The sequence below is a fragment of the Suncus etruscus genome, assembly GCF_024139225.1.
Source record: "Suncus etruscus isolate mSunEtr1 chromosome X unlocalized genomic scaffold, mSunEtr1.pri.cur SUPER_X_unloc_15, whole genome shotgun sequence".
NCBI classification, from domain to species: domain Eukaryota; kingdom Metazoa; phylum Chordata; class Mammalia; order Eulipotyphla; family Soricidae; genus Suncus; species Suncus etruscus.
Window position 1 is genome coordinate 50,317 of NW_026060310.1, and position 25,328 is coordinate 75,644.

At 30.7% G+C, this 25,328-nt stretch overlaps 1 pseudogene; it reads right to left on the reverse strand.

Moving 5' to 3' along the window:
* Positions 1 to 1,852: 1,852 nt before the first annotated feature.
* On the reverse strand, positions 1,853 to 10,790 carry LOC126000561 (jupiter microtubule associated homolog 2-like; annotated as a pseudogene).
* Positions 10,791 to 25,328: the final 14,538 nt, after the last annotated feature.

The following is a 25,328-nucleotide window of genomic DNA, read 5'->3' on the forward strand; positions in this document are numbered from 1 at the left end:
TGGACCTTCCAGCCTTCCTCTCTTTTGTCTTTGAAAAGTATTGACATAATAATTGTGACAGCATTCAGAATGTGTCCATTCTGATTCAGAATGGACATTATTTTTCAAACCACTGTGATCATAAATCATGATTCAGAATTTAAAATTGGCTTTATGTTGTGTAACAATTTGACATCAAAATAGGTCATTGTGACATAATATGTTTGGATTCTGAAGTCAGAATATACATTACTTTGCATACCTCTATGGCATCCTAATTCATGATTCTGTGACAAAAGAGATATTAATTTTAAAAACCAATGTGATCATTAGTCATGATTCTTACATCAAAATTGGCTTTGTGTTGTGAAATATTTTGACAACGTAATAATATGTGCTTCTGTTGTGGTATTTCGGGGTTCTTTAGACAGAATGGACATTAATTTGCACTCCAATGGGACATCCTATTTCATGATTCTGAAGTCAGAATTGGCATTAGTTTTCAAAGATGTGTAATCACCATTGGCTTTATGTTGTGAAATATTTTGATATTATTGATACTACTGACATGTTTCAGGTTTGACGTCTGAATAAAATTTAATTTGCACACAAATATTACATCATAATTCATGTTTTTGAAGTCAGAATGGATATTATTTTTGAAACCACTATACCATTACAATTCATAATTTTGAATTCCTAATGGACAATTTTTTACCGGTGTGATTATGATTCACGATTATGATTGCAAAATTGGCTTTATGTTGTGAAACATTTTGACATCAGAATTCGTTTCTGTGACTTCAGATTTTGGCTCTGAAGTCAAAATGGAAATGATTTTGCACACAATTGTAACATCATAACTCATGACTCTGATCATCAGGACCTTATTTTTCTAACTTGTTTGAACATGTTTATTGAAACTGACATCACAATTGGCTTTATTTTTTGAAACATTTTAAGATTCTGATTGTGACCCTATATTTCTAGAAGTTGAATTCAGAATAGACATTCTTTTTTACAGTGTGACATCATAATTTATGATTCTGAAGTCACAATGGAGAATATTTTTCGAACCACTTAGAACATGATTCAACATCACAATCAGCTTTATGTTGTGAGATATGTTGACATCTCAATAAGTGCTTGTGACATCATATTTCAGGTTCTAACGTCAGAATGTCCATCAAAAGAGTTGTGTCAGATTCAGTTCATAAAAACTTCTACCTCTGTTTCCCTCATGATAATGTATGGGTAAGATCTGCTATGGATATGTTCAAACCATTTAGTGGACTTTTGAATAAGTTATTAGAGAGGGGTCTGATTTGATTTTTATACATGTGGCTGACAGTTTTCTCAGAAACATTTATTGAACAGGCTTTCCTTGCTCCTTTATACAATCTTACCTCCTTTATTATTCAATATTTGAGATTAGCTGGCCATATGACTCAGGATCTTCAATAATGTGATTTTGGGTGGCCTCTGACGCAACAAGGACCAAGTACCATCCCATGACCACCGACAAGTTTGGGTTTTGCTGCCAGCTGTGGAGGCAAGGAAACAAGGCTCAGAGAGAAGGACCAGCTTGAGTAGTCCTGGCTCAGGAGATCTGCTCACAGGACAAGAACATGGAACTTGGGTCATCCCCGGGGAACTCCAAGTGTCCTGGCTCCCTCCCCACAATGACTGAGATTGGGAGAACTCTGAATAGAGGCAACAGCTACAGTGGGAGCAGCAAAGATGGGGCCCCATTCACCGCCACCCCCAGTTCTTCAGAGGAACGAATTTCAGAGGAGCCAATGGGTTCTGGTACTTGAAAGGTGAATTGCGGGGGCCTGGGCAGGCCCCAGTAATGACGGCAGGGACCCAGGCATCCAGAAGGTGAGGTCTGGGCTGAGAGTGGGAGGCCGGGGCCTCTGGCTTGTCAGTAGGAGATGCTGGATTTGCCTCCGGGCGAGTTGAGAACTCTGTTATGGGAGTGAGGCCGGGGCCCCAGCCTGGGCTCAGGGCTGTGGAGAGCTGGCATGGGTTCAGTGTTGACGCTGTATGCTGCCTGGGCCGGTGCTTCTCCAGGTGCTGAACTAGCTGCAGCTGTTGGTTCAGGCTGGGGGTCATCTCCTTCACACATGAACAAATGGTCCTTGGGTTTGTTTGGGTGAGCCAAGGGTGCAAAAATGGTCATCAGGGAGCCAATGATGTCGCTGGACTTCCCCCCTGGAGGATTTAGGCACTGTGAAGGCTACTGGGGCACAGGCGACTCGAAGATGCTGCTCCCTTTCCCTCCTGGGGAGTTGGTCCTCTTCGGAGCGTTCTGAGGTTCTTTGGTGGGTCCGAAGATATTTGACGCCATTCTATTGGGCCTACTGGAGCCTGCTGGGGCCCCGCCTCTTCTTCCTTCCTTCCTTCTTTCCTTCCTCCTTCCTTCCTTCCTTCCTTCTTTCCTTCCTTCCTTCTTTCCTTCCTTTATTCTGTCAATTGATCAGTTGAATTATTTAAAATCGACTAGTTCTGCTCTTTTTCACACTGCATTTTTTCATACTTTATGAGGAACCAAACCTACCTAAAATGCTTTTGCGTGAACAGTGTACTAATTCAGAATACTACATGTTTGTTGGTCCTTATATGTTCCTATTCCAAGTTCAGTAGTTTGCATTTGATGAAATATATATAAATAGTAAATACATATATATAAATATATATTAAGCTGTTTTTTAAAACACAACTGGAAAGATACATACTGATTCTTGACACACATAAATAAAATATTTTTATCAAATTAAAAGCATTTTATAGTAGAAAACCTGAGGCATAAACAAAGTTAAGAATCAACAAGGAGTTTGTATATGAAATTCTTTGTATTTTAAAGTGGTCTAGCTAAAGCCCCTAAAAAGAGGCCCAGATAAGTTCCCATTCAAAAGGCCAAAAAGAATTGCCCTTCTTTTTTGATATTTTTTTATTTTGGGGACACCCAGTGATGCTCAGAGGTTATATCTGGCTATGTGCCCATAAATCACTCCTGGCTCAGGGTACCTTATGGGGTGCCAGGGATCAATCCTATGTCTTGGTCAGCCACATGCAAGGTAAACGTCCTACCACTGTGCTACCAACCCAGGTCCTATCTCATATTTTTATACACAGTTACATTGTTTTAATTATATGAAATAATGGAGGATGGAGGCCTAGGGGACTCGGGATCATTGATGGTGTTCATAAAGGAAAGAAAGACATATCTAGGTATGTGTGGCCTGCGGGCCTTAGTATGAAAACCCGTGTTCTATATTTTAACATTCTAAATTCTAAAATTCTAAATTCTTTATTCTAAAAATTTAAATTCTATTTGTAAAATTCTACATTCTCAATTCTAAAATTCTAAATTCTAAAATTTACATTGTAAGTTTTAAAATTCTGAATTCCATAATCTAAAATTCTAGTTTCCATATTCTTCAATTCTAAATGCTCTAATTCTAAAACATATATTCTAGAATTATTTCTATATTCTAAAATCGAGGATTTTACATTCTAAAACGTATATTATAAATTCGATTTTAAAATGCGATAAAACAAACTTTGATTTCTAAACTCAAACGTTCTAAATTCTAGAGTCTAAGCTTCTAAATTCTAACATTCTAAATTCTAAATTTTTAGAATTCTAAATTCTAAAATTCCACATGAATTGAGCTTGTGTGGCAAAAGAGTTGGCATTTGCCAGGCTATCGACAGCCTTGACAGACTGCAATTTCATGACCCTGCATCCCATTGGGTTCCCAAAACACGGAAAAATTTCTGAGTCCATAGCCAGGTGAAACCAATTCACGTCACCTGCTGTGGCCCAAAATCCACAAAGGAAACACAAAAATCGCATAAATAATGACAAGAAATTCTATATTGATAAATGCCGCATTTTATTCTAAAATTCTAGGATTCCTAATTCTGAATTTCAAAATTCTTAATTCTGTATTCTAACTTTTAAGAATCTAAATTCTATATTCTACAATTCTAAATTTTAAATTCTAAAATTCTAATTCATATATTCTAAAATTCTAAATTCTATATTTTAAAATTTTAGATTCTAAACTCTAAAATTCTAGATTCTGAAATTCTAAATCCCATATTCTAAAATTCTAAATTCTATATTCTCATTATAAATTCTAAAATTCTATATTCCATATTCTAAATTCTATATTCTAAAATTCTACATTCTGTATTCTAAAATTCTAAATTCTAATTTCTATATTTCAAAATCTGAATTCTAAATTCTAAAATTCTAAATTCCATATTCTGAAATTCTAAATTCTATATTCTAAAATTCTAACTTGTAAAATTTCAAATGCAAAATTCTAAAATTTAAATTCCATATTCTAAAATTCTGTTCTATATTCTAATATTCTAAATTTCATATGCTAAAATTATAAATTCTGAAATCTAAAATTCTAGATTCTATATTCTAAAATTCTACATTCTAAATTCTAAAATTCTAAATTCTAAATTCTATATTCTAAAATCTACATTCTTAATTCTAAAATTCTAAATTCCATATTCTAAAATTGTAAAGTCTATATGTTATAATTATACATTCTAAGTTCAGAAATTCTAAATTCTAAAATTCTAAATTCCATATGCTAAAATTCTAAATTCTATATTTTAATTCTAAATTCTAAATTCTATATTCTATATTCTAAAATTCTAACTTCTAAATTCTAAAATTTTAAATTCTTTATTCTAAATTCTATATTCTGTATCAGGGGTCTTCAAACTGTTTAATGTGGGGGACGGATTACGGTCCCTTACAGAACTGGTGGGCCGGACTATATGAGCTACTAATTCCTACTCACACTGCACATATCTTATATAAATAAAATGAAAACCATTTTTAAATAAACAGATCACGCACCAGTATTTCAATGGGAACTCTGGGCCTGCTTTTGGCTAAAGAGATGGTCAATGTCCGGTTCCATATTTGTCACTGCCAGCTGTAACTAGTGATACAAGTGGGCATCAGCTAATCATCATCTGGTTGGAGATTTCAGATGTTTCATGCTTGAAAAAGTCTGTTCACAGGCATAAGTGCTACCAAAGATGGTTACCATTTTGAGTGCATGGTTCCTGATATTTGGATGTACACTGAATGAATATGCTGGCAGGTATCTTAGCAACCAAACAGCGCTCACTGCTGGCGGGCCATATCAGACTCCTCTGCCGGCCGCATGTGGCCTGCGGGCCTTAGTGTGAAAACCCGTGTTCTATAGTTTAACATTCTAAATTCTATAAGTCTAAATTCTTTATTCTAAAATTTTAAATTCTATATTGTAAAATTCTACACTCTCCATTCTAAAATTCTAAATTCTATATTCTAAAATTCTACATTCTCAATTCTAAAATTCTATATTCTAAAATTTACATTTTAAGTTCTAAAATTCTGAATTCCATAATCTAAAATACTAGTTTCCATATTCTTCAATTCTAAATGCTCTAATTCTAAAACATATATTCTAGAATTATTTCTAGATTCTAAAATCTAGGATTGTACATTCTAAAACGTATATTATAAATTCGATTCTAAAATGCGATAAAACAAACTTTGATTTCTAAACTCGAACATTCTAAATTCTAGAGTCTAAACTTCTAAATTCTAACATTCTAAATTCTAAATTCTAAAATTCTACATTACTTGAGATTGTGGGGTTCCAAGTGTTGGCATCTGCCTGGCCAGTGACAGTCAAGGACCGACTGTGGTTTCATGATCATGCATCCCATTTGGTGCCCAACACACAGAACCATATCTGAGTCCATAGCCAGTTTAAACCAATTCATGTCACCTGCTCTGGCCCAAAATCCATAAAGGAAACACAAATAAACGTAAATAACCAACTAAAATTCTAAATTGATAAATGTCTACATTTTATTCTAAAATTCTAACATTCTAAATTTTAAAATTCTTAATTCCTATTCTAAATTCTAAGATTCGAAATTCTATATTCTAAAATTCTAACTTATATAATTCTAAATTGGAAAATTCGAAAATCTAAATTCTAAAGTTCTATTTTCTATATTCTAAAATTCTAACGTTTAAAATATTAATTTCTATATTCTAAATACTAAAACTCTAAATTCTATACTCTAAAAGTCTAAATTCTAAATTCTAAAATTCTTAATTCTGAATTCTAAAAATCTAAATTCCATATTCTAAAATTCTAAATTCCATATACTTAAATTCTAAATTATATTTTTAATATTTATATTCTAGAATTCTTATTTCTATATTCTAAAATCTAAGATTCTACATTCTAAAAAGTGAATTATAAATTCGATTCTAAATGTCGATAACACAAAATTTGATTTCTAAACTCGAACATTCTAAATTATAGAGTCTAAACTTCTCAATTCTAACATTCTAAATTCTAAATTCCTAGAATTCTAGATTTTAAAATTCCACATTTATTGAGCTTATGGGGCACATTGGTTAGCATCTGCCCGGCCAGTGACAGCCTTGACAGACTGCAGTGTCATGACTCTGCATCCCATTGGGTTTCCAAAACTAAAAAAAATATTAGAGTCTAAACTAAAATTCTAATTCTAAAATTCTAAATCCCAAATTCTAAAATTATTTATTCTATATTCTACAATTCTAAATTTTATATACTACATTGTATTCTAAAGTTCCGACATTCTAAATTCTGAAAACTAAGTTCTAAATTTGATTCTAAAATTTGATAAATCAAAATTTGTATTCTAAATTTAATATTCTAAACTCTAAAATTTTAAATTATATATATTGTAAAATTCTGAATCTTATATTCTAAAATTCTAAATTTCAAACTCTAATTTTCTAAATTCTATATTCTAATATTCTATACTCTAAATTCTAAAATTCTGAATCTTATATTCTAAAATTCTAAATTCTAAACCTTAAAATTCTAAATTCTATATTCTAAAATTCTGAATTCTAAAATTCTTTAATCTATATTCTAAAATTCTAAATTCTATATTCAAATATGATACATTCTAATTTTAAAACTCTAAATTCTAAATTACTAAATTCTTATTTCTAAAATCTAAATTCTAAATTTCTAAATTCTAAGCACTAAAAATCTAAATTACATATTCTAAAATTTTAAATTCTACATTCTACAATTCAATATTCTATACTTTTTATTCTAAATTCTAATATTCTAAATTCGATATTCTTATATTCTACATTCCAATTTTAAAACTCTAAATTCTAAATTACTAAATTCTTAATTCTAAAATCTAAATTCTAAAATTCTAAATTCTAAACTGTAAAATTCTAAATTATATATTCTCAAATTCTAAATTCTGTATTCTAAAATTCTAATTTCTAAAATTTTAAAATCTAAAATTCTAAATTGTATATTGTAATATTCTAAATCTTAAATTGAAAATTCTATATTCTATATTCTAAAATTTGAAATAATAAATTCTAAAACTGTGTATTCTAAAATACTAAATTCTAAACTCTAAAATCTAACTTCTAAAATTCTAAATTCCATATTCAAATTTTTAAATTCTAAAATTCTAATTTCCATATTTTAATATTCAAAATACTAAAATTCTAAATTCCAGTTTACTAGAAAACTAAACTCCAAATTTCAAATATCTAAAATTCTAACTAATATAGTAAAGTTCTAAAAAAATTGTGCCAGTGTGGTCGTTCAAGTTTAGGCAATGTCTTTTCAGTGAAAGCCAAGGACAGACTCTGGTTTCATACCCCATGCAGCCCATTTGATTCCCAAAACACGTAACAATTTCTGATTTTATAGCCAGGTAAAATCAATGCACGTCACATGCTGTGGCCCAAAATGCTTAAAGGAAACTCAAAAACCCATAAATAATCAAAGGAAATTCCAAATTGATAAATTTCTACATTTTATTCTAAAATTCTAACATTGTAAATTCTGAATTTGAACATTTCTAATTCGATATTCTAAATTATAAGATTCAAAATTCTGAAAACTACATTCTAAATTTGATTCTAAAATTTGATATATCAAAACGTGTATTCTAAATTTTAAAAATCTAACCTCCAAAATTCTAAATTATATACTCTAAAATTCTGAATCTTATATTCTAAAATTCTAAACTCTAAAATTCTAAATTCTAAACTCTAAAATACTACATTCTAAATTCTAAAATTCTAAATTCTATATCCTAAAATTCTAAATTCTAAGTTCTAAAATCCTATATTATATATTCTAAAATTATAATTTCTAACATCCTAAATTATAAATCTAAATTCTAAAATTCTAAATTCTAAAATTCTAAATTCTAAAATACTAAATACTAACATCTAAATTCTAAACTTCTAAATTCTAAAGTTCTAAATTCCATATTCTTAAATTCCATAATTCTAAAATCTATATTCTAGTATTCTTAATTCTATATTCTAAAATCTAAGATTCTACATTCTAAAAAGTAAATTATAAATTCTATTCTAAAATTCGATGAAAAGAATTTCATTTCTAAACTCAAAAGTTCTAAATTCTAGAGTCTTAAATTCTAAATTCTAACATTCTGAAATCTAAATTATAAAATTCTACATTACTTGGGCTGGTGGGGGCGCAAGTGTTGGCATCTGCCTGGCCAGTGCCAGCCAAGGGCAGACTGTGGTTTCATGACCCTGCATCCCATTTGGTTCCCAAAACACGGAACAATTTCTGAGTCCATAGCCAGGTGAAACCAATTCACGTCACCTGCTGTGGTCAAAAATCCATAGAGGAAACACAAAAACCCATAAAAAATCAAATAAAATTCTAAATTGATAAATCTCTACATTTTATTCTAAAATAATAACATTCTAAACTCTGAATTCCAAAATTCTTAATTCTGTATTCTAAATTCTAATATTCTAAATGCTATATTCTACAATTCTAAATTCTAATTTCTAACATTCCAATTCTATTTTCTAAAATTCTAAATCCTTTTTTTTTGGTTTTTGGGCCACACCTGTTTGACGCTCAGGGTTTACTCCTGGCTATGTGCTCAGAAATCGCCCCTGGCTTGGGGGGACCATATGGGACGCCGGGGGATCGAACCGCGGTCTGTTCCTTGGTAGAGCTTACAAGGCAGACACCATATCTCTAGCGCCACCTTCCCGGCCCCTAAAATTCTAAATTCTATATTCTAAAATACTAGATTCTAAATTCTAAACTTCTAAAATTCTAAGTTCTATATTCTAAATATCGTAAATATTTATTCTAAAATATAAGTTTCTTCATTCTAAAAAGTAAATTCTAAATTCGATACTAAAATACCATGATTCAAAATTTGAATTTTAAACTCGAAAATAGTAAAATCTATATTCTAACATTCTAAATTCTGTTTGAAACTTCTAAATCTTAATTCTAAAATTCTAAATTCCATATTCTAAAATTTTAAATTCTATATTCTAAATTCTAAATTTAAAATTCTATATTCTATACTCTATATTCTAATATTCTAACTCCTAAAGTCATAATTCTACAATATAAGTTCTAAAATTCCAAATACTAAAATTCTAAATGCCATATATTAAAATTCTATATTATATATTCTAAAATTCTAACTTCTAAAATACTAAATTCGAAAATCTAAATTCTAAAATTCAAAATTCTAAAATTCTAACTTCTATAAAACTATGTACTAAAATCTAAATTCTAAACTTCTAAATTCTAAATTCTAAAATTTGAAATTCCATATTCTTAAATTCCAAATTCTATAATGCTAAAATCTATATTCTAGAATTTTTATTTCTATATTCTAAAATCTAAGATTCTACATTCTAAAAGGAAATTATAAATTCTATTCTAAAATGCAATAAAACAAAATTTGATTCTAAACTCAAAAATTCTAAATTCTAGAATCTTAAATTCTAAATTCTAACATTCTAAATTCCTGGCATTCTGAATTCTAAAATTCTACATTCCTTGGGCTTGTGGGGTCACAAGAGTTGGCATTTGCCTGGCCATTCTAAATTCTGAATTTTAAAATACTGAATTCTATATTTCAAATTCTAAGATTCTAAATTCTATATTCTAAAATACTAACTCATAAAATTCTAAAGTCTATCATTCTAAATTTTAAAATTTTGAATTCTAAAATTCTAAATTTCATATTTAAAAATTCGAAATTCTATATTCTGAAATTCTAAATTCTAAAATTCTATATTTTATATTCTAAAATTAAACATTCTATATTCAATAATCCTAAATTATAAAATCCTAAAAGAACGCATAATCTAGAGATAAAGGGTATGCTAAAGAGTTTTATCTGGCCATTTTCATGCTTCAAGCAGAGTATGGTGCCTTGTGTGACGGAGCACCGAGGTACCACCATAGGATGTTCACACTTTGTATCCAGGAACCCCTATGGACAGAAGGGGCCAGGAAGGTGGTGCTAGAGGTAAGGTGTCTGCCTTGCAAGCGCTAGCCTAGGACGGACCGTGGTTCCTTCCACAGTGAGCTCATAGCCAGGAGTAACCCCTGAGCGTCAAACAGGTATGGCCCAAAAAACAAAACAAAAAACAGAGTGTGATGAGTAGCCATTCCTTTTTTATTTGGGGGGGGGGCCACACCCATTTGACGCTCAGGGGTTACGCCTGGCTATGTGCTCAGAAATCGCCCCTGGCTTGGGGGGACCATATGGGCCGCCGGGGGATCGAACCGCAGTCCTTCCTTGCCTAGTGCTTGCAAGGCAGAGACCTTACCTCCAGCGCCTCCTACCCGGCCCCGGGGATCGAACCGCAGTCCTCCCGTGGCTAGCGCTTGCAAGGCAGACACCTTACCTCCATCGCCACCTACCAGGCCCCGAGTAGCCATTTCTTGAGGAGAAAAAAAAATAAATTCTAAATGCTAAAAATCTAAATTCAATATTCTTAAATTCTAAATTATATAATTCTAAAATCTATATTCTAAAATCTAAGATTCTACATTCTAAAAATAAATTATAAATTCGATTCTAAATTTCGATAAAACAAAATTTGATTTCTAAACTCGAAAATTCTAAATTCTAGCGTCTAAAATTCTAAATTCTAACATTCTAAATTCCTAGAATTCTAAATTCTGAAATTCTACATTACTTGGGCTTGTGGGGGCACAAATGTGGAAATCTGCCTGGCCAGTGCCAGCCAAGGACAGACTGTACTTTCATGACCCTGCATCCCATTTGGTTCCCAAAACACAGAACAATTTCTGAGTCCATAGCCAGGTGAAACCAATTCACGTCACGTGCTGTGGCCCAAAATCCATAAAGAAAATACAAAAACCCGTAAATAACCAAATGAAATTTTAAATTGATAAATCTCTACATTTTATTCTCAAATTCTAACATTCTAAATTCTGAATTCTAAAATTCTGAATTCTCTAGTCTAAATTCTAAGATTCTAAATTCTTTATTCTAAATTTCTAACTTATAAAATTCTAAATTTTAAAATCGAAATTCTAACAATCTAAAATCTAAATTCTAAAGTTCTATTTTCTATATTCTAAAATTCTAATGTCTAAAATAATAAATTCTAAAATCTAAATACATAAATTCTAAATTTCATACTCTAAAATTTTACATTCTAAATTCTAAAATACTTAATTCTATATTCTAAAATTCTAAATTCTAAATTCTAAAATTCTAGATTCTCTATTTTAAAATTTTAACTTCAATATCCTAAATTCTTAAATCTAATTTCAAAAACACTAAATTCTAAATTCTAAACTTTTGAATTACATATTTAAAATTTTAAATTCTAAAATTTTGTATTCTATATTCTAAAATACTAAGTTCAAAATTCTAAATTATAGATCGAAATTCTAAAATTCTAAACTCTAAAATTTTAAATTTTATATTATAAAATTCTAAATTCTATATTCTAAATTCTAAATTTTAAAATTCTGTATTCATTATTCTAATATTCTAACCTTTTAAATTCTAAAATCTAAATTCTAAAATTCTAAATTTTAAATTCTAAAATTTTAAATTTCATATTCTAAATTTCTAATTTTTATATTCTATAATTCTAAGTTATAAATACGTAAATTCTATATTCTATATTTTAAAATTCTAACTTCTGAAATTATTAATTTAAATTCTAAAATTCTAAATTATATATTCTACAAATCTACATTCCAAATTCTAAAATTCTAAATTCTATATCCTACAAATCTAAATTATAAATTCTAAGTTTAAAATTCTATAATATATATTCTAAAATTTTAACTTCTAACATCATAAATTTTAAAATCTAAATTCTAAAATTCTAAATTCTAAAATTCTAACTTCTAACATCCTAAATTCTAAATTTTAAATTTTTAAATTCTAAATTTAAATATTTAAATTTCATATTCTAAAATTTTAAATTCCATATTCTTAAATTCTATATTATAAAATTCTAAATTCTAAAATCTTAAATACTATATTCTATATTCTAAAATTCTAACTTCTAAAATTCTAAAATTCTAAATTTAAATTCCATATTCTAAAATTCTATCTTCTATATGCTAATATTCTATATTCTAAATTTTAATACTCTAAATTCCATATGCTAATATCTTAAATTCTAAAATTCTAATATTCTACATTCTAAATTCTAAAAATTTTGATTCTGTATTCTAAAATCTAAATTCTAAAATGCTATATTCTATATTCTAAAATTCTAACTTCTAGTATCCTAAATTCTAACATCTTAATTCTAAAATTTTAATTCCTAGAAATCTAAATTCCATATTCTAAAATTCTAAATTCCTTATTCTTAAATTCTAAATTCTATAATTCTATACTCGATATTCTAGAATTCTTATTTCTATATTCTATTTTTTATTTTTTTATTTAAACACCTTAATTACATATATGATTGTGTTTGGGTTTCGGTCATGTAAAGATCACCACCCATCACCAGTGCCACATTCCCATCACCAATGTCCCTAGTCTCCCTCCTCCCCACCTGACCCCCGCCTGTACTCTAAACAGGCTCTCCATTTCCCTCATACATTCTCATTATTAGGACAGTTCAAAATGTAGTTATTTCTCTAAACTCATCACTCTTTCTGGTGAGCTTCCTGAGGTGAGCTGGAACTTCCAGCTCTTTTCTCTTTTGTGTCTGAAAATTATTATTGCAAGAATGTCTTTCATTTTTCTTAAAACCCATAGATGACTGAGACAATTCTGTGTTTTTCTCTCTCTCTCTGACTTCTAACATCTTAATTCTAAAATTTTAAATCCTAAAAATCTAAATTCCATATTCTAAAATTCTAAAATCCTTATTCTAAAATTCTAAATTCTATAATTCTAAAATCTATATTCTTGAATTCTTATTTCTATATTCTAAAATCTAATAGTCTACATACCAAAAAGTAAATTATAAATTAAATTCTAAATTTTGATAAACAAAATTTGATTTCTAAACTCGAAAATTCTAAATTCTAATATTTTAAATTCTAAATTCCTATAATTCTAAATTCTAAACTTCTACACTTCTTGGGATTGTGGGGGTGCAAGTCTTGGCCTCTGCCTGGCCAGTGCCAGCCAAGGACAGACTGTGATTTCCTGACCCTGCATCCCATTGGGTTCCCAAAACACAGAACAATTTCTGAGTCCATAACCAGGTGAAACCAATTCACGTCACGTGCTGTGGCCCAAATCCATAAAGGAAACACAAAACCCCATAAAGAACCAAATAAAATTCTAAATTGATAAATCTCTACATTTTATTCTAAAATTCGAACATTCTAAATTCTGAATTCTAAAATTCTGAATTCTCTCTTCAAAATTCTATATTCTACAATTCTAACTTATAAAATTCTAAATTTTAAAATCAAAATTCTAAATTCTAAACTCCAAATTTCTATTTTCTATATTCTAAAATTCTAAGGTCTAAAATAATAAAGTCTAAAATCTAAATTCAAAAATTCTAAATTTCATATTCTAAAGTATTACGATCTAAAATCTAAAATTCTGTATTCTATATTCTAAAATTCTAATTTCAAACATCCTAATTTCTAACATCTAAATTCCAAATTCTTTTTTATTGTAAGAATTTATTCAAGAGACGAAATTGATTAACATAATGATGTAAACTAACATAAAATAATAGTGACATAACATAACATATAATATAATTGATATAATAATTATACATGTAAGCTAAAGTAGGCGGACTCCTCTTTGTCTGGCTTACTATTAGTGATCACATATCTGTTTGGTCCGAAAACCCTCCCTTGTTTCCCCTTCTATTTAAGAGGCAGAGCTAGAAATATCAAGGTATGTGGTTTTGTTTGTAGGCAAGAAAAGCAATAGAATGGGGTACAAAATAAGAGGGAAAAAAGAAGTCAAAAGTCATATACGCTGAAACCTCAGTTTGAGAGAGGATGTGAAAAAGGTAATTAAAATACAACAACAATACAGAAAAAATATCGAATTAATAACCGGTGAACAGTACAGCAATAAAGAAGGAACCAAACAATAGTCTCAGTTCTGAAATCAAATCATGCTCGAGTGCAAAAAGAAAGAAACCAGAATCCCGACAGAAACTAAGAATAGATATGCTCACACCTATCTAAAGGAAAAATGTTTCTTTAAAAAAAAGAAGATTAAAATAAAGATGTAATTAAAGGGATAAAGTGGGGCCAGGAGAGATAGCATGGAGATCAGGCATCTGTCATTTCTGTAGAAGGGCAGTGGCTCAGAACCTGGCATCCTAAATGGTCCCCTGTGCCCTCCAGGGACGTTCTCCAAGCATAGAGCCAGGAGCACCCTCCGAGCGCTGCCAGGAGTGACCCAAAAGAAGCAAAAACAAATCAAATCCAATAAAAAAAACTAAAACAAGGCAAAACCATCCAAAGAATCTAACAAGAATAAAAAAGAAAAGAAAAACAAAACAGAGAAAAGGGTGAGAAAGTGATACAGGAGATCAATTTACATTTGGGGAGAAACAGGATAAGAGGTATTGTTATATATGTCTATACTTATGATGAAAGAGTAGTGTTCTCCCTTGTCTTTTGAGATTTCCTTGTGAGGTGTGGGGTCCAGGCAGGGAGGTCTTGGGTAGAGTTCTTGCAGTGGGGGTCCTTTGGGGCTAGTTCTGGTATCAAGCCACAGGCCACACTGCATGAGTCTGTCTGGGTGTTGGTTTTAGTTTCTTGCCGGGAACAAGGTGAGAGCTCGAGTGGGTGTCTCTTCACTTGGGTAGTGGGTACTGGCTCGTTGTGGTAGGAGGACTTTCTTGATGCCTAGTGGATTAAGAGCTGAGGGTGAAGAGTTAAAGTGTGGTGGGGATATCCGGGGTGGGTTTGAGGGGTGAAGGGATAATCGGATTTCTGGAGGAGGGAGAGGGGATAGTAAATGGGATGGGTTATATTAGGTATTGTTATGAGTTGTTTGAGGTTAGGTTTGTCCCTTAAGGAGAATTCCTGTTTCTGTGTGCTCCTGCACACATAGAAACATATAGAAGTTAGCTTAGGTGTATATTAATGTAGAGAGGTGTGGAATGCAAGAGGTGCGCTGAGTACTAAGTATAGTACTGGTAAGGGAAGGAAACATTTAATAGATCAGCTTTTGGGTATGTATAGGTTTCGTGTCTTATGCTTAAATTCTAAATTCTATAAGTCTATCATCTATATTCTAGAATTCTTAATTCTATATTCTAAAATCTAAGATTCTACATTCTAAAAACGGAATTATAATTTCTATTCTAAAAATGCGATAAAACTAAATTTCATTCTAAACTCGAAAATTCGAAATTTTAGAATCTTAAAGTCCAAATTCTAACATTCTAAATTCCTAGAATTCTAACTTCTAAAATTCTGCATTGCTTGCGCTTGCAGGGTCACAAGTGTTGGCATCTGCCTGGTGAGTACCAGCCAAGGACAGAAGGTGGTTTCATGACCCTGCATCCCATGTGGTTCCCAAAACACGGAACAATTTTTGAGTCCTTAGTCAGGAGAAACCAATTCACATCACCGGCTATAGCCCAAAATCCATAAAGGACACGAAAACCCATAAATAATCAAATAAAGTTCTAAATTGATAAATCTCTATATTTTTTCTAAAATTCTAACACTCTAAATTCTGAATTTTGAAATACTTAATGCTCTATTCTAAATTCTAAGATTCTAAATTCTATATTTTAAAATTCTAACATAAAATTCTAAATTCTAAAATTAAATTCTAAAACTCTAAATTTCATATTGTAAAATTCTAAATGTTATATTCTGAAATTGTAAATCCTAAAATTCTTTATTTTATATTCTAACATTCTATATTCTAAAATATATTCTATACTCTAAAATTCTAACTTCTAAATTATAAAATCTTAATTCTAAAATTCTTAATTCTATATTCTAAAATTCTAAATTTTCTATTCTAAAAATCTAAATTCTAAATTTTTAAATTCCAAATTCAAATTCATAAATTCTAAATTCCATATGCTAAAATTTTAAATTCTAAATTCTAAAATTTTAAGTTTCATATTAATAATTCTAAATTCTATATTCTAAAATTCTGAATTATAAATTATGAAATTTTATATGTAAATTTTAAATTTTTAACTTCTAGAATTCTAAATTATAAAATCTAAGTTCTAAAATTCTAAATTCTATATTAAAAAATTCTACATTCTAAATTATAAAATTCTAATGCCTCTATTGTAAAATTGTAAACTATGAGTTCTAAATTCTAAAATTCTATATAATAGATTCTAAAATTCAAATTTCTAAAATCATAATTCTACAATTTAAGTTCCAAAATTCTAAATTCTAAATTCTAAAACTCTAAATTCCATATTCTAAAATTCTTTATTCTATATTCTAATATTCTAACTTCTAAAATCCTTAATTTTAATTTAGAATTTCTAAATTCTAATATTCTAAATTCTAAAATTATAACTTCTTAAATACTATACACTAAAATCTAAATTCTAAACTTCTACATTCTAAATTCTAAAATTCAAATTCTATATTTTAAATTCTAAATTCTATAATTCTAAAATCTATATTCTAGAATTCTTAATTCTATATTCTAAAATCTAAGATTCTACATTTTAAAAAGTAAATTATAAATTCTATTCTAAAATGCGATAAAACAAAATTTGACTTCTAAGCTCAAAAATTCGAATTCTAGAATCTTAAATTCTAAATTCTAACATTCTAAATTCTTTGAATTCTAATTTGTAAAATTCTGCATTACTTGGGTTGTTGGGTCGCAAGAGTTGGCATCTGCCTGGCCAGTGCCAGCCAAGCACAGAATGTGGTTTCATGACCCTGCATCTCATTTGGTTCGCAAAACACGGAACAATTTCTGAGTCCATAGCCAGGTGAAACTAATTCAGGTCACCTGCTGTGGCCCAAAATCCATAAAGGAAACACAAAAACCCATAAATAATCAAATAAAATTCTAAATTGATATTGAAAAATCTCTACATTTAATTCTAATATTCTAACATTCTAAATTCTGAAGTCTATAATACTTAATTCTTTATTCTAAATCCTAAATTTCTAAAATCTATATTCAAAAATTCTAACTTATAAAATTCTAAATCCTAAAATCTAATTTTTACAATTCAAAATTCTAAATTTCATATTTTAAAATTCTAAATTCTGTATTCTAAAATTATATATTTTTGTTCTAAAATTCTATATTTTTCTAAAATTTTATATTCTAAAATATATTCTAAATTCTGAAATTCTAACTTCGAAAATTCTAAGTTATAAAATCTAAATTCTAAAATTCTTATTCTATATTCTAAAATTCTTAATTCTATATTCTAAAATGTTCAATTCTATATTCTAAAAATCTAAATTCTAAATTCTTTAATTCTAAATTCTGAAATTGTAAATTCCATATGCTAAAATTTTAAATTCTAAATTCTAAAATTCTGTATTCTATATTCTAAAATTCTAACTTCTAAAATCATAAAATACAATTTAAGTTCTAAAATTCTAAATTCTAAAAATTCTATATTCTATATTCTAAAATTCTAACTTCTAAAATTCTAAGTTCTAAAATCTAAGTTCTAAAACTCTATATTCTATATTCTACAATTCTACATTTTAAATTCTAAAATCTAATTTCTAAATTTTAAAATTCCAAATATCTAAAATTATACCTACTATTCAAAATTTTTAAATTACATGGCCATGGGAGGGCTCAAGAATATGCATCGGCATGGTCAGTACTAGCCAAGGACAGATTGTGGTTTTATGCCCCTGAATCCCATTTGATTCCAAAAAGTTCTTAATTGATAAATCTCTACATTTTATTCAAAACGCTAAAATTCTAAATTCTAAAATGCTAAATTATACGATCTATATTCTTAGATTCTAAATTCTAAAATCTAAAGTCTAAATTCGGGGCTGGAGAGATAGCAGGGAGGTAAAGCGTTTGCCTTTCATGCAAGAGGTCATCGGTTCAAATCCCAGCGTCCCATATGGTCCCCTGTGCCTGCCAGGAGCATTTCTGAGCATGGAGCCAGGAGTAACCCCTAGCACTGCCGGGTGTGACCCAAAAACCACAAAAAAAAGTCTAAATTCGATTTTAAAATTCGAAAATACAAAATTTGAATTCTAAACTGTAAATTTTTAGATTCTATATTCTAAAATTCTAAATTTGAAAATACTACATTCTAAAATACTAAAATTTATATTCTAAATTTCCTAATTCTAAATTCTGAAATTCTAAATTGTATATTCTAAAATCTAAATTCTATAATTCTAAAATCTATGTTCTCGAATTCTTAATTCTATGTTCTACAACAGTGGTCCTCAAACTATGGCCCGCGGGCCACATACTGTATTTGTATCTGTTTTGTTTCTTCATTGCAAAATAAGGTATATGCAGTTTGCATAAGAATTCGTTCATAGGTTTTGTTTTTACTATAATCAGACCCTCCAATGGTCTGAGGGACAGTGAACTGGCCCCCTGTTTAAAAAGTTTGAGGACCCTTGTTAAAATCTAAAATTCTACATTCTAAAAAGTTAATTCTAAATTTGATTCTAAAATTCGATAAAACAAAATTTGATTTTTAAACTCTAATATTTTAAATTCTATATTATATAATCCTGAATTGTATAGTCTAAAATTCTAAATTCTAAATTCCTAGAATTCTAAATTCTAAAATTCTACATTACTTGGTCATGTGGGGGCGCAAGTGTTGACATCTGCCTGGCCAGTGCCAGCCAAGGACTGACTGTGGTTTCATAACCCTGCATCCCATTTGGTTCTCAAAACACGGAACAATTTCTGAGTCCATAGCCAGGTGAAACCAATTCAAGTCAACTGCTGTGGGCCTAAATCCGTAAAGGAAACTCAAAAACACATAAATAATCAAATGAACTCTAAATTGATAAATCTCTACATTTTATTCTAAAATTCTAACATTCTAAATTCTGGATTCTAAAATTCTTAATTTTATATTCTAAATTTTAAGATTCTAAATTCTGAAAACTAAATTCTAAATTCGATTCTAAAATTCGATAAATCAAAATTTGTATTCTAAATTTTAAAATTCTAAACTCTGAAATTTGAATCTTATATTCTAAAACTCTAAATCCTAAAATTCTAAATTCTAAACTCCAAAATTCTAAATTCTATGTGCTAAAATTCTAAATTCTAAAGTTCTGTCTTCTATATTCTTTTTTTTTTTTTTTTTTGGTTTTTGGGCCACACCCGTTTGACGCTCAGGGGTTACTCCTGGCTATGTGCTCAGAAATCGCCCCTGGCTTGGGGGGACCATATGGGACACCGGGGGATCGAACCGCGGTCCGTTCCTTGGTAGCGCTTACAAGGCAGACACCTTATCTCCAGCGCCACCTTCCCGGCCCTGTCTTCTATATTCTAACATTCTAACTTCAACAATTCTAAAATCTAAATTCTAAAATTCTTAATTATATATTCTAAAATTCTAAACTCTAAAATTCTAACTTCTATATTCTCAAATTCTCAATTCTAAAATTTTAAAGTCTAAGTTTTAAAATTCTAAATTCTAAATTCTAAATTCTATACAATTTTAGAATTTAGAATTTTAGAATATAAAATTTTAGAATATAAAATTTAGAATTTTAGAATTTAATATTTAGAATTTTACAATATACAATTTAGAATTTTAGATAAAAGTTTAGAATTTAGAATTTTAGAATATAGAATTTGAATTTTAGAATATAGAATGTAGAAATTTAGAGTTTAGAAATCGAATTTGTTTTATCTAATTTTAAAATTCAATATAGAATTTACTTTTTAGAATGTAGAATCTTAGGTTTTAGAATACAGAATAAAGAATTCTAGAATTTATAATTTTAGAATCTAGAATTTTTGAATATAGAATTTTAGAATTTACGATTTACATTTTTAGAGTATAGGATATAGAATTTTACAGCAGGTGATGTTGATCGATTACACCTGACTACGCAATCAGAAATTGTTTCGTGTGTTTGGAACCAAATAAGATGCAGGGTCAGGAATCCACAGTCTGTCCTTGGCTGGCACTGGCCAGGAAGATGCCAACACTTGTGCCCCCACATGCCCAAGTAATGTAGAATTTTAGAATTTAGAATTCTAGGAATTTAGAATGTTAGAATTTAGAATTTTAGACTATACAACTTAGAATTATAGAATATAGAATTATAGAATTTATAATGTAGAATTTTAGAATATTGAATTTGGGATTTTCGAGTTTACAACTTAGAAATTTATAATTTAGATTTTAGAATTAAGGATTTAGTAACTTAGAATTTAGAGTTTTAAAATTAGAATTTAGAATATTAGAATATAGAATTTATACTTTTAGAATATAGAATAAAAACTTTAGGATTTAGATTTTAGAATTCAGAATTCAGAAATTTAGAAGTTAGAATTTTAGAATATAGAGTTTAGAATTTTATAATTCAGAATTTAGAATTTTAGAGTGTAGAATTTAAATTTTGGAACTCAGAATTTAGAATTTAAGAATTTAGAATTTTAAAATATAGAATTTAGAATTTTAGAGTTTAGAATTTTTAAATTTAGAATGCAACTTTTGATTTATAGAATTTTCGAATAAAATATAAAGGTTTAACAATTTAGAATTTTATTAGATTATTTATGGGTTTTTGAGTTTCCTTTATGGATTTTGGGCCACAGCAGGTGACGTGAATTGGTTTCACCAGACTACGAAATCCGAAATTGTTTCTGTTTTGGAACCAAATAAGATGCAGGGTCATGAAACCACAGTCTGTCCTTGGCTGGCACTGGCCAGGAAGATGCCAACACTTGTGCCCCCACATACCCAAGTAATCTATAATTTTAGAATTTAGAATTCTAAGAATTTCGAATTTAGAACATTAGAATTTGTAATTTTAGACGATAGAATTTAGAATTATAGAATATAAAATTTAGAATTTTAGAGTTTAGAATTTAGAATTTTAGAGTTTAGAGTTTAGAATTTTAAAATCTAGAATACAAATTTTGATTTATCGAATTTAGAACCGAATTTAGAATTCAGTTTTCAGATTTTAAAATCCTATAAAATATATTTTAGGGCTAAGGATTTTAGAATTCAGAATTTAAAAATTTAGAGTTTTAGAAGAAAATGTAGAGATATATCAATTTAGAATTTTATTTGATTATTTATGGGTTTTTGAGTTTCCTTGATGAATTTTGGGCCACTGCAGGTTACAAGCATTGGATATACCTGGTTATGGATTCAGAAATTGTTCTGTGTTTTGGGAACCCAATGGTATGCAGGGGGGCATGAAACCACAGTCTTTCCTTAGCTAGCACTGGCCAGGCAAATGCTTACACTTGCTTTCCCACATGCCCGAGAAATTTAGAATTTTAGAATAATAAGGATAAGTTTAGGTGTTTGAATATTAGAATTTAGAATTCTAGGAATTTAGAATGTTAGAATTTAAAATTTTAGGCTATAGAATTTAAAATTTTAGAATTTAGGATTTAGAATTTTAGAATATAGAATTTAGAATGTTAGAATTTAGAAATCTAGAATATAGATCTTAGAGTTTTAGAATTTAGAACTTTGAAATTTGGAACTTAGTATTTTAGAATATAGAATTTAGAATTTTACAGTTAAGAATTCAAGTTTTGTATTATCGAATTTTAGAATTAAATTTAGAATTTAGATTTTAGAATTTAGTATCTTAGAATTTAGAATGTAGAATTAAGCATTTCAAAATTTAGAATTTTAGAGTATAGAATTTAGAATTTCAGAGTTTAGAATTTAAAATTTTAGAACTCAGACTTTAGAATTTTAGAATTTAGAATTTGAGAATATAAAATTTAGAATTTTAGAGTTTAGAATTTTAAAATTTAGAATATAAATTTTGATTTATCAAATTTTAGAATCAAACTTAGAATGTAGTTTTCAGAATTTAGAATATTAGAATTTAGAATATAGAAATAAGAAGTTTAGATTTCAAAATTTAGAATGCTAGAATTTTGGAATAAAATGTAGAGAGTTATCAATTTAGAATTGTATTTGATTATTTATGGTTTTTCAGTTTCCAGTATGGATTTTGGGTCACAGCAGGTGACGTGAATTGATTTCACCTGGCTATGGACTCAGAAATTGTTCCGTGTTTTGGGAACCAAATGGGATGCAGGGTCATGAAACCATAGTCTGTCCTTGGCTGGCACTGGCCAGGCAGATGCCAACACGTGTACCCCCACATTCCCAAGAAATGTGCCCTCATATGCCCATGTAGTTTAGAATTTTAGAATAGTAGGAATAATTTTAGATATTTGTAATTTTAGAATTTAGAATTCTAGAAATTTAGAATATAGAATGTTAGAATTTAGAATAATATAATATAGAATTTAGAATTTTAGATTTTGGGATTTAGAATTTTAGAATATAGAATTTAGAATTTTAAAATATGGAATTTAGAATTCTAAAATTTAGAATACAAATTTTGATTTATTGAATTTTAGAATAGAATTTAGAATTTATTTTCCAGAATTTAGAATATAAAATTAAGAATTTTAGAATGCTGGTCCCGGAGAGATAGCACAGCAGCATTTGCCTTGCAAGCGGCAAATCCAGACCAAAGGTGGTTGGTTTGAATCCCGGTGTCCCATATGGTCTCCCGTGACTGCCAGGAGCTATTTCTGAGCAGGCAGCCAGGGGTAAACCCTGAGCAATGCTGGGTGTGGCCCAAAAAAAACAAAAAAAAAGAATTTTAGAATTCATATTTAGAATGTTAGAATTTTAGAACAAATTGTAGAGATTTATCAATTTAAAATTTTATTTGATTATTTATGGGTTTTTGAGATTCTCTGCCATGCCAGTAGAAGAGGAGCCGAAATCCTGACATGTGGGGTCTTCTTGGTCCAGATGCAGCGTCCCTCTCCAGTTTGAAAATGAATAGAGGAGGGGTTTCCCTCCACCTCCCTTTTCCCAGAGCTCATTTGCCAGACGTGGCCCTGAAGGCTAGTCTGACATGGGGAGATCTTGGTCTCCTGGGTCAAGTGGTCATCTAGGAGGCCTTTGGCCAGCTGTCTGCCCAGATTTCCAGCCATACCAGTAGAAGAGGAGCAGGAGTCCTGATAGGTGGGGTCTTCTGAGTTTTGCTGCACCCTCCCTCTCCAGTTTGAAAATGCATGGAGGAGGAGTTTCCCTCCTCCCCATCCCCCCAGAACTCAGTTGCCAGACCTGGCCTTGAAGGACAGCCTGGCGTGAGGGGATCTCGGTCTCCTGGACTAAATGGTCAGCCCAGTAGGCTTTTGGCCAGCTGTCTGCCCAGATTCCCAGCCATGCCAGTAGAAGAAGAGCAGATATCCTGGCATGTGGGATCTTCTGGGTACAGCTGCAGCCTCCTCTCCAGTTTGAATACTGCATAGAAGAGGGGTTTCCCTCCTCTCCCTCCCCCAAGATCCCAGTTGCCATTCATGACCCTGAAAGCCAGTCTGACATGGGGGGAGCTCGGTCTCCTGGATCACGTGGTCAGCCCAGGAGGCCTTTGGCCAGCTGTCTGCCCAGATTCCCAGCCATACCAGTTGAAGAGGACCAGCATTCCTGATAGGTGCGGTCTCCTGGGTCCAGCTGCAGCGTCCCTCTGCAGTTTGAAAATACATGGGGGAGGAGTTTCCCTCCTCCCCATCCCCCAGAGCTCATTTGCCAGACCAGGCCTTGAAGGCCAGCCTGGCGTGAGCAGATCTCGGTCTCCTACTTCCAGAAATTTCTACATACCCGGGGATGGAGGGTTTCCCTAGAAGAGGTGCTCTCAGTCCTGACTATGCAATCTTTGGTGACAGAACACACACATACACACACACACCAAGAGTGCTAACCTGGGACCACTCAGTGGTGGGACTGGAACCCATAATCTTGTCTCAGAAGGCCACTGTCTTCTCCATTGGGCCACCCCAGAGACCAGGTTTCTTTCTATGACTTGCTTCTTTATCTCCAGTGCTATGAACTCTTCCCTTTACTCCAGAACTAAAAGTTCCTCCAGATATACATTCCCACATTACTCTACCCCAGTTATCCATTTGCTGTGCACCAGAAGAGTATACGGGTCACCAAGGGTCTCTTCTTTCTTCAACTAGGGCTTGTGTGAGTGCAGAGTCCTGCACCTTAATCCTGGGAATCCCCAAGTGTTAAGACTATATGAGTTTCAGGTGTCAGAGAAACAGTACAGTGTGGAGCACCTCATAGACGGGTGACCTAGGTCCAATCCCCATTATCTCATATGGTCCCCCGAGTCTGCCAGGGTGATCTCTGAGCACAGAGCCAGGAATAACTCCTGAGAATCACTAGATGCGGCCCAAAAAACAAATGAGAGAAATCCGTTCCTGACTCTTTGCAAGTCTAGCTTTGCTTTGCTATCAAAGTCCAATGTGGGATTTTAGCTTCCCCAAAGATGCCATTCTGTTTGCAGCTATGGTATAAAAATGTTTAAAAATAAAAACAAAAGTCACAAAACAAAGAAATTCTACTTGAAATATGTATGTTATCAATTTTACTTTTTAAAAGTTTTTAACAAAATGTCTTGCATCAGACACCTCCTTGCAATGTATCCTTTCTACGCAACTCCAGAGGTACTGCTGGCAATGTCGTCTGTAGGAAAGGCACTGCACAACCCTCCACCTGAGTGGGTAAGAGTATGTCTGACCCTGACCAAACACTGTAGCTCTACTCAGGAATTGTTGCAGATGTCAAAAGTATTACAGATCTTTCAGCTGTGACAACCAATGCAAACTATCCAAATCTACACTGTTTACATCCTAAAACTGCAAGCAAACACCCAAAGATTTTCCTATGAATGATATCCCTGCAGCTCTACCTGTTTGGACCCTGGGTCCAGATCAGGGCTGGAGGATTAGACACCTGAGAGATACGCTTTAAATTCTTATGAGTCAAACTCAAAATTACTCTGCAAATTAAT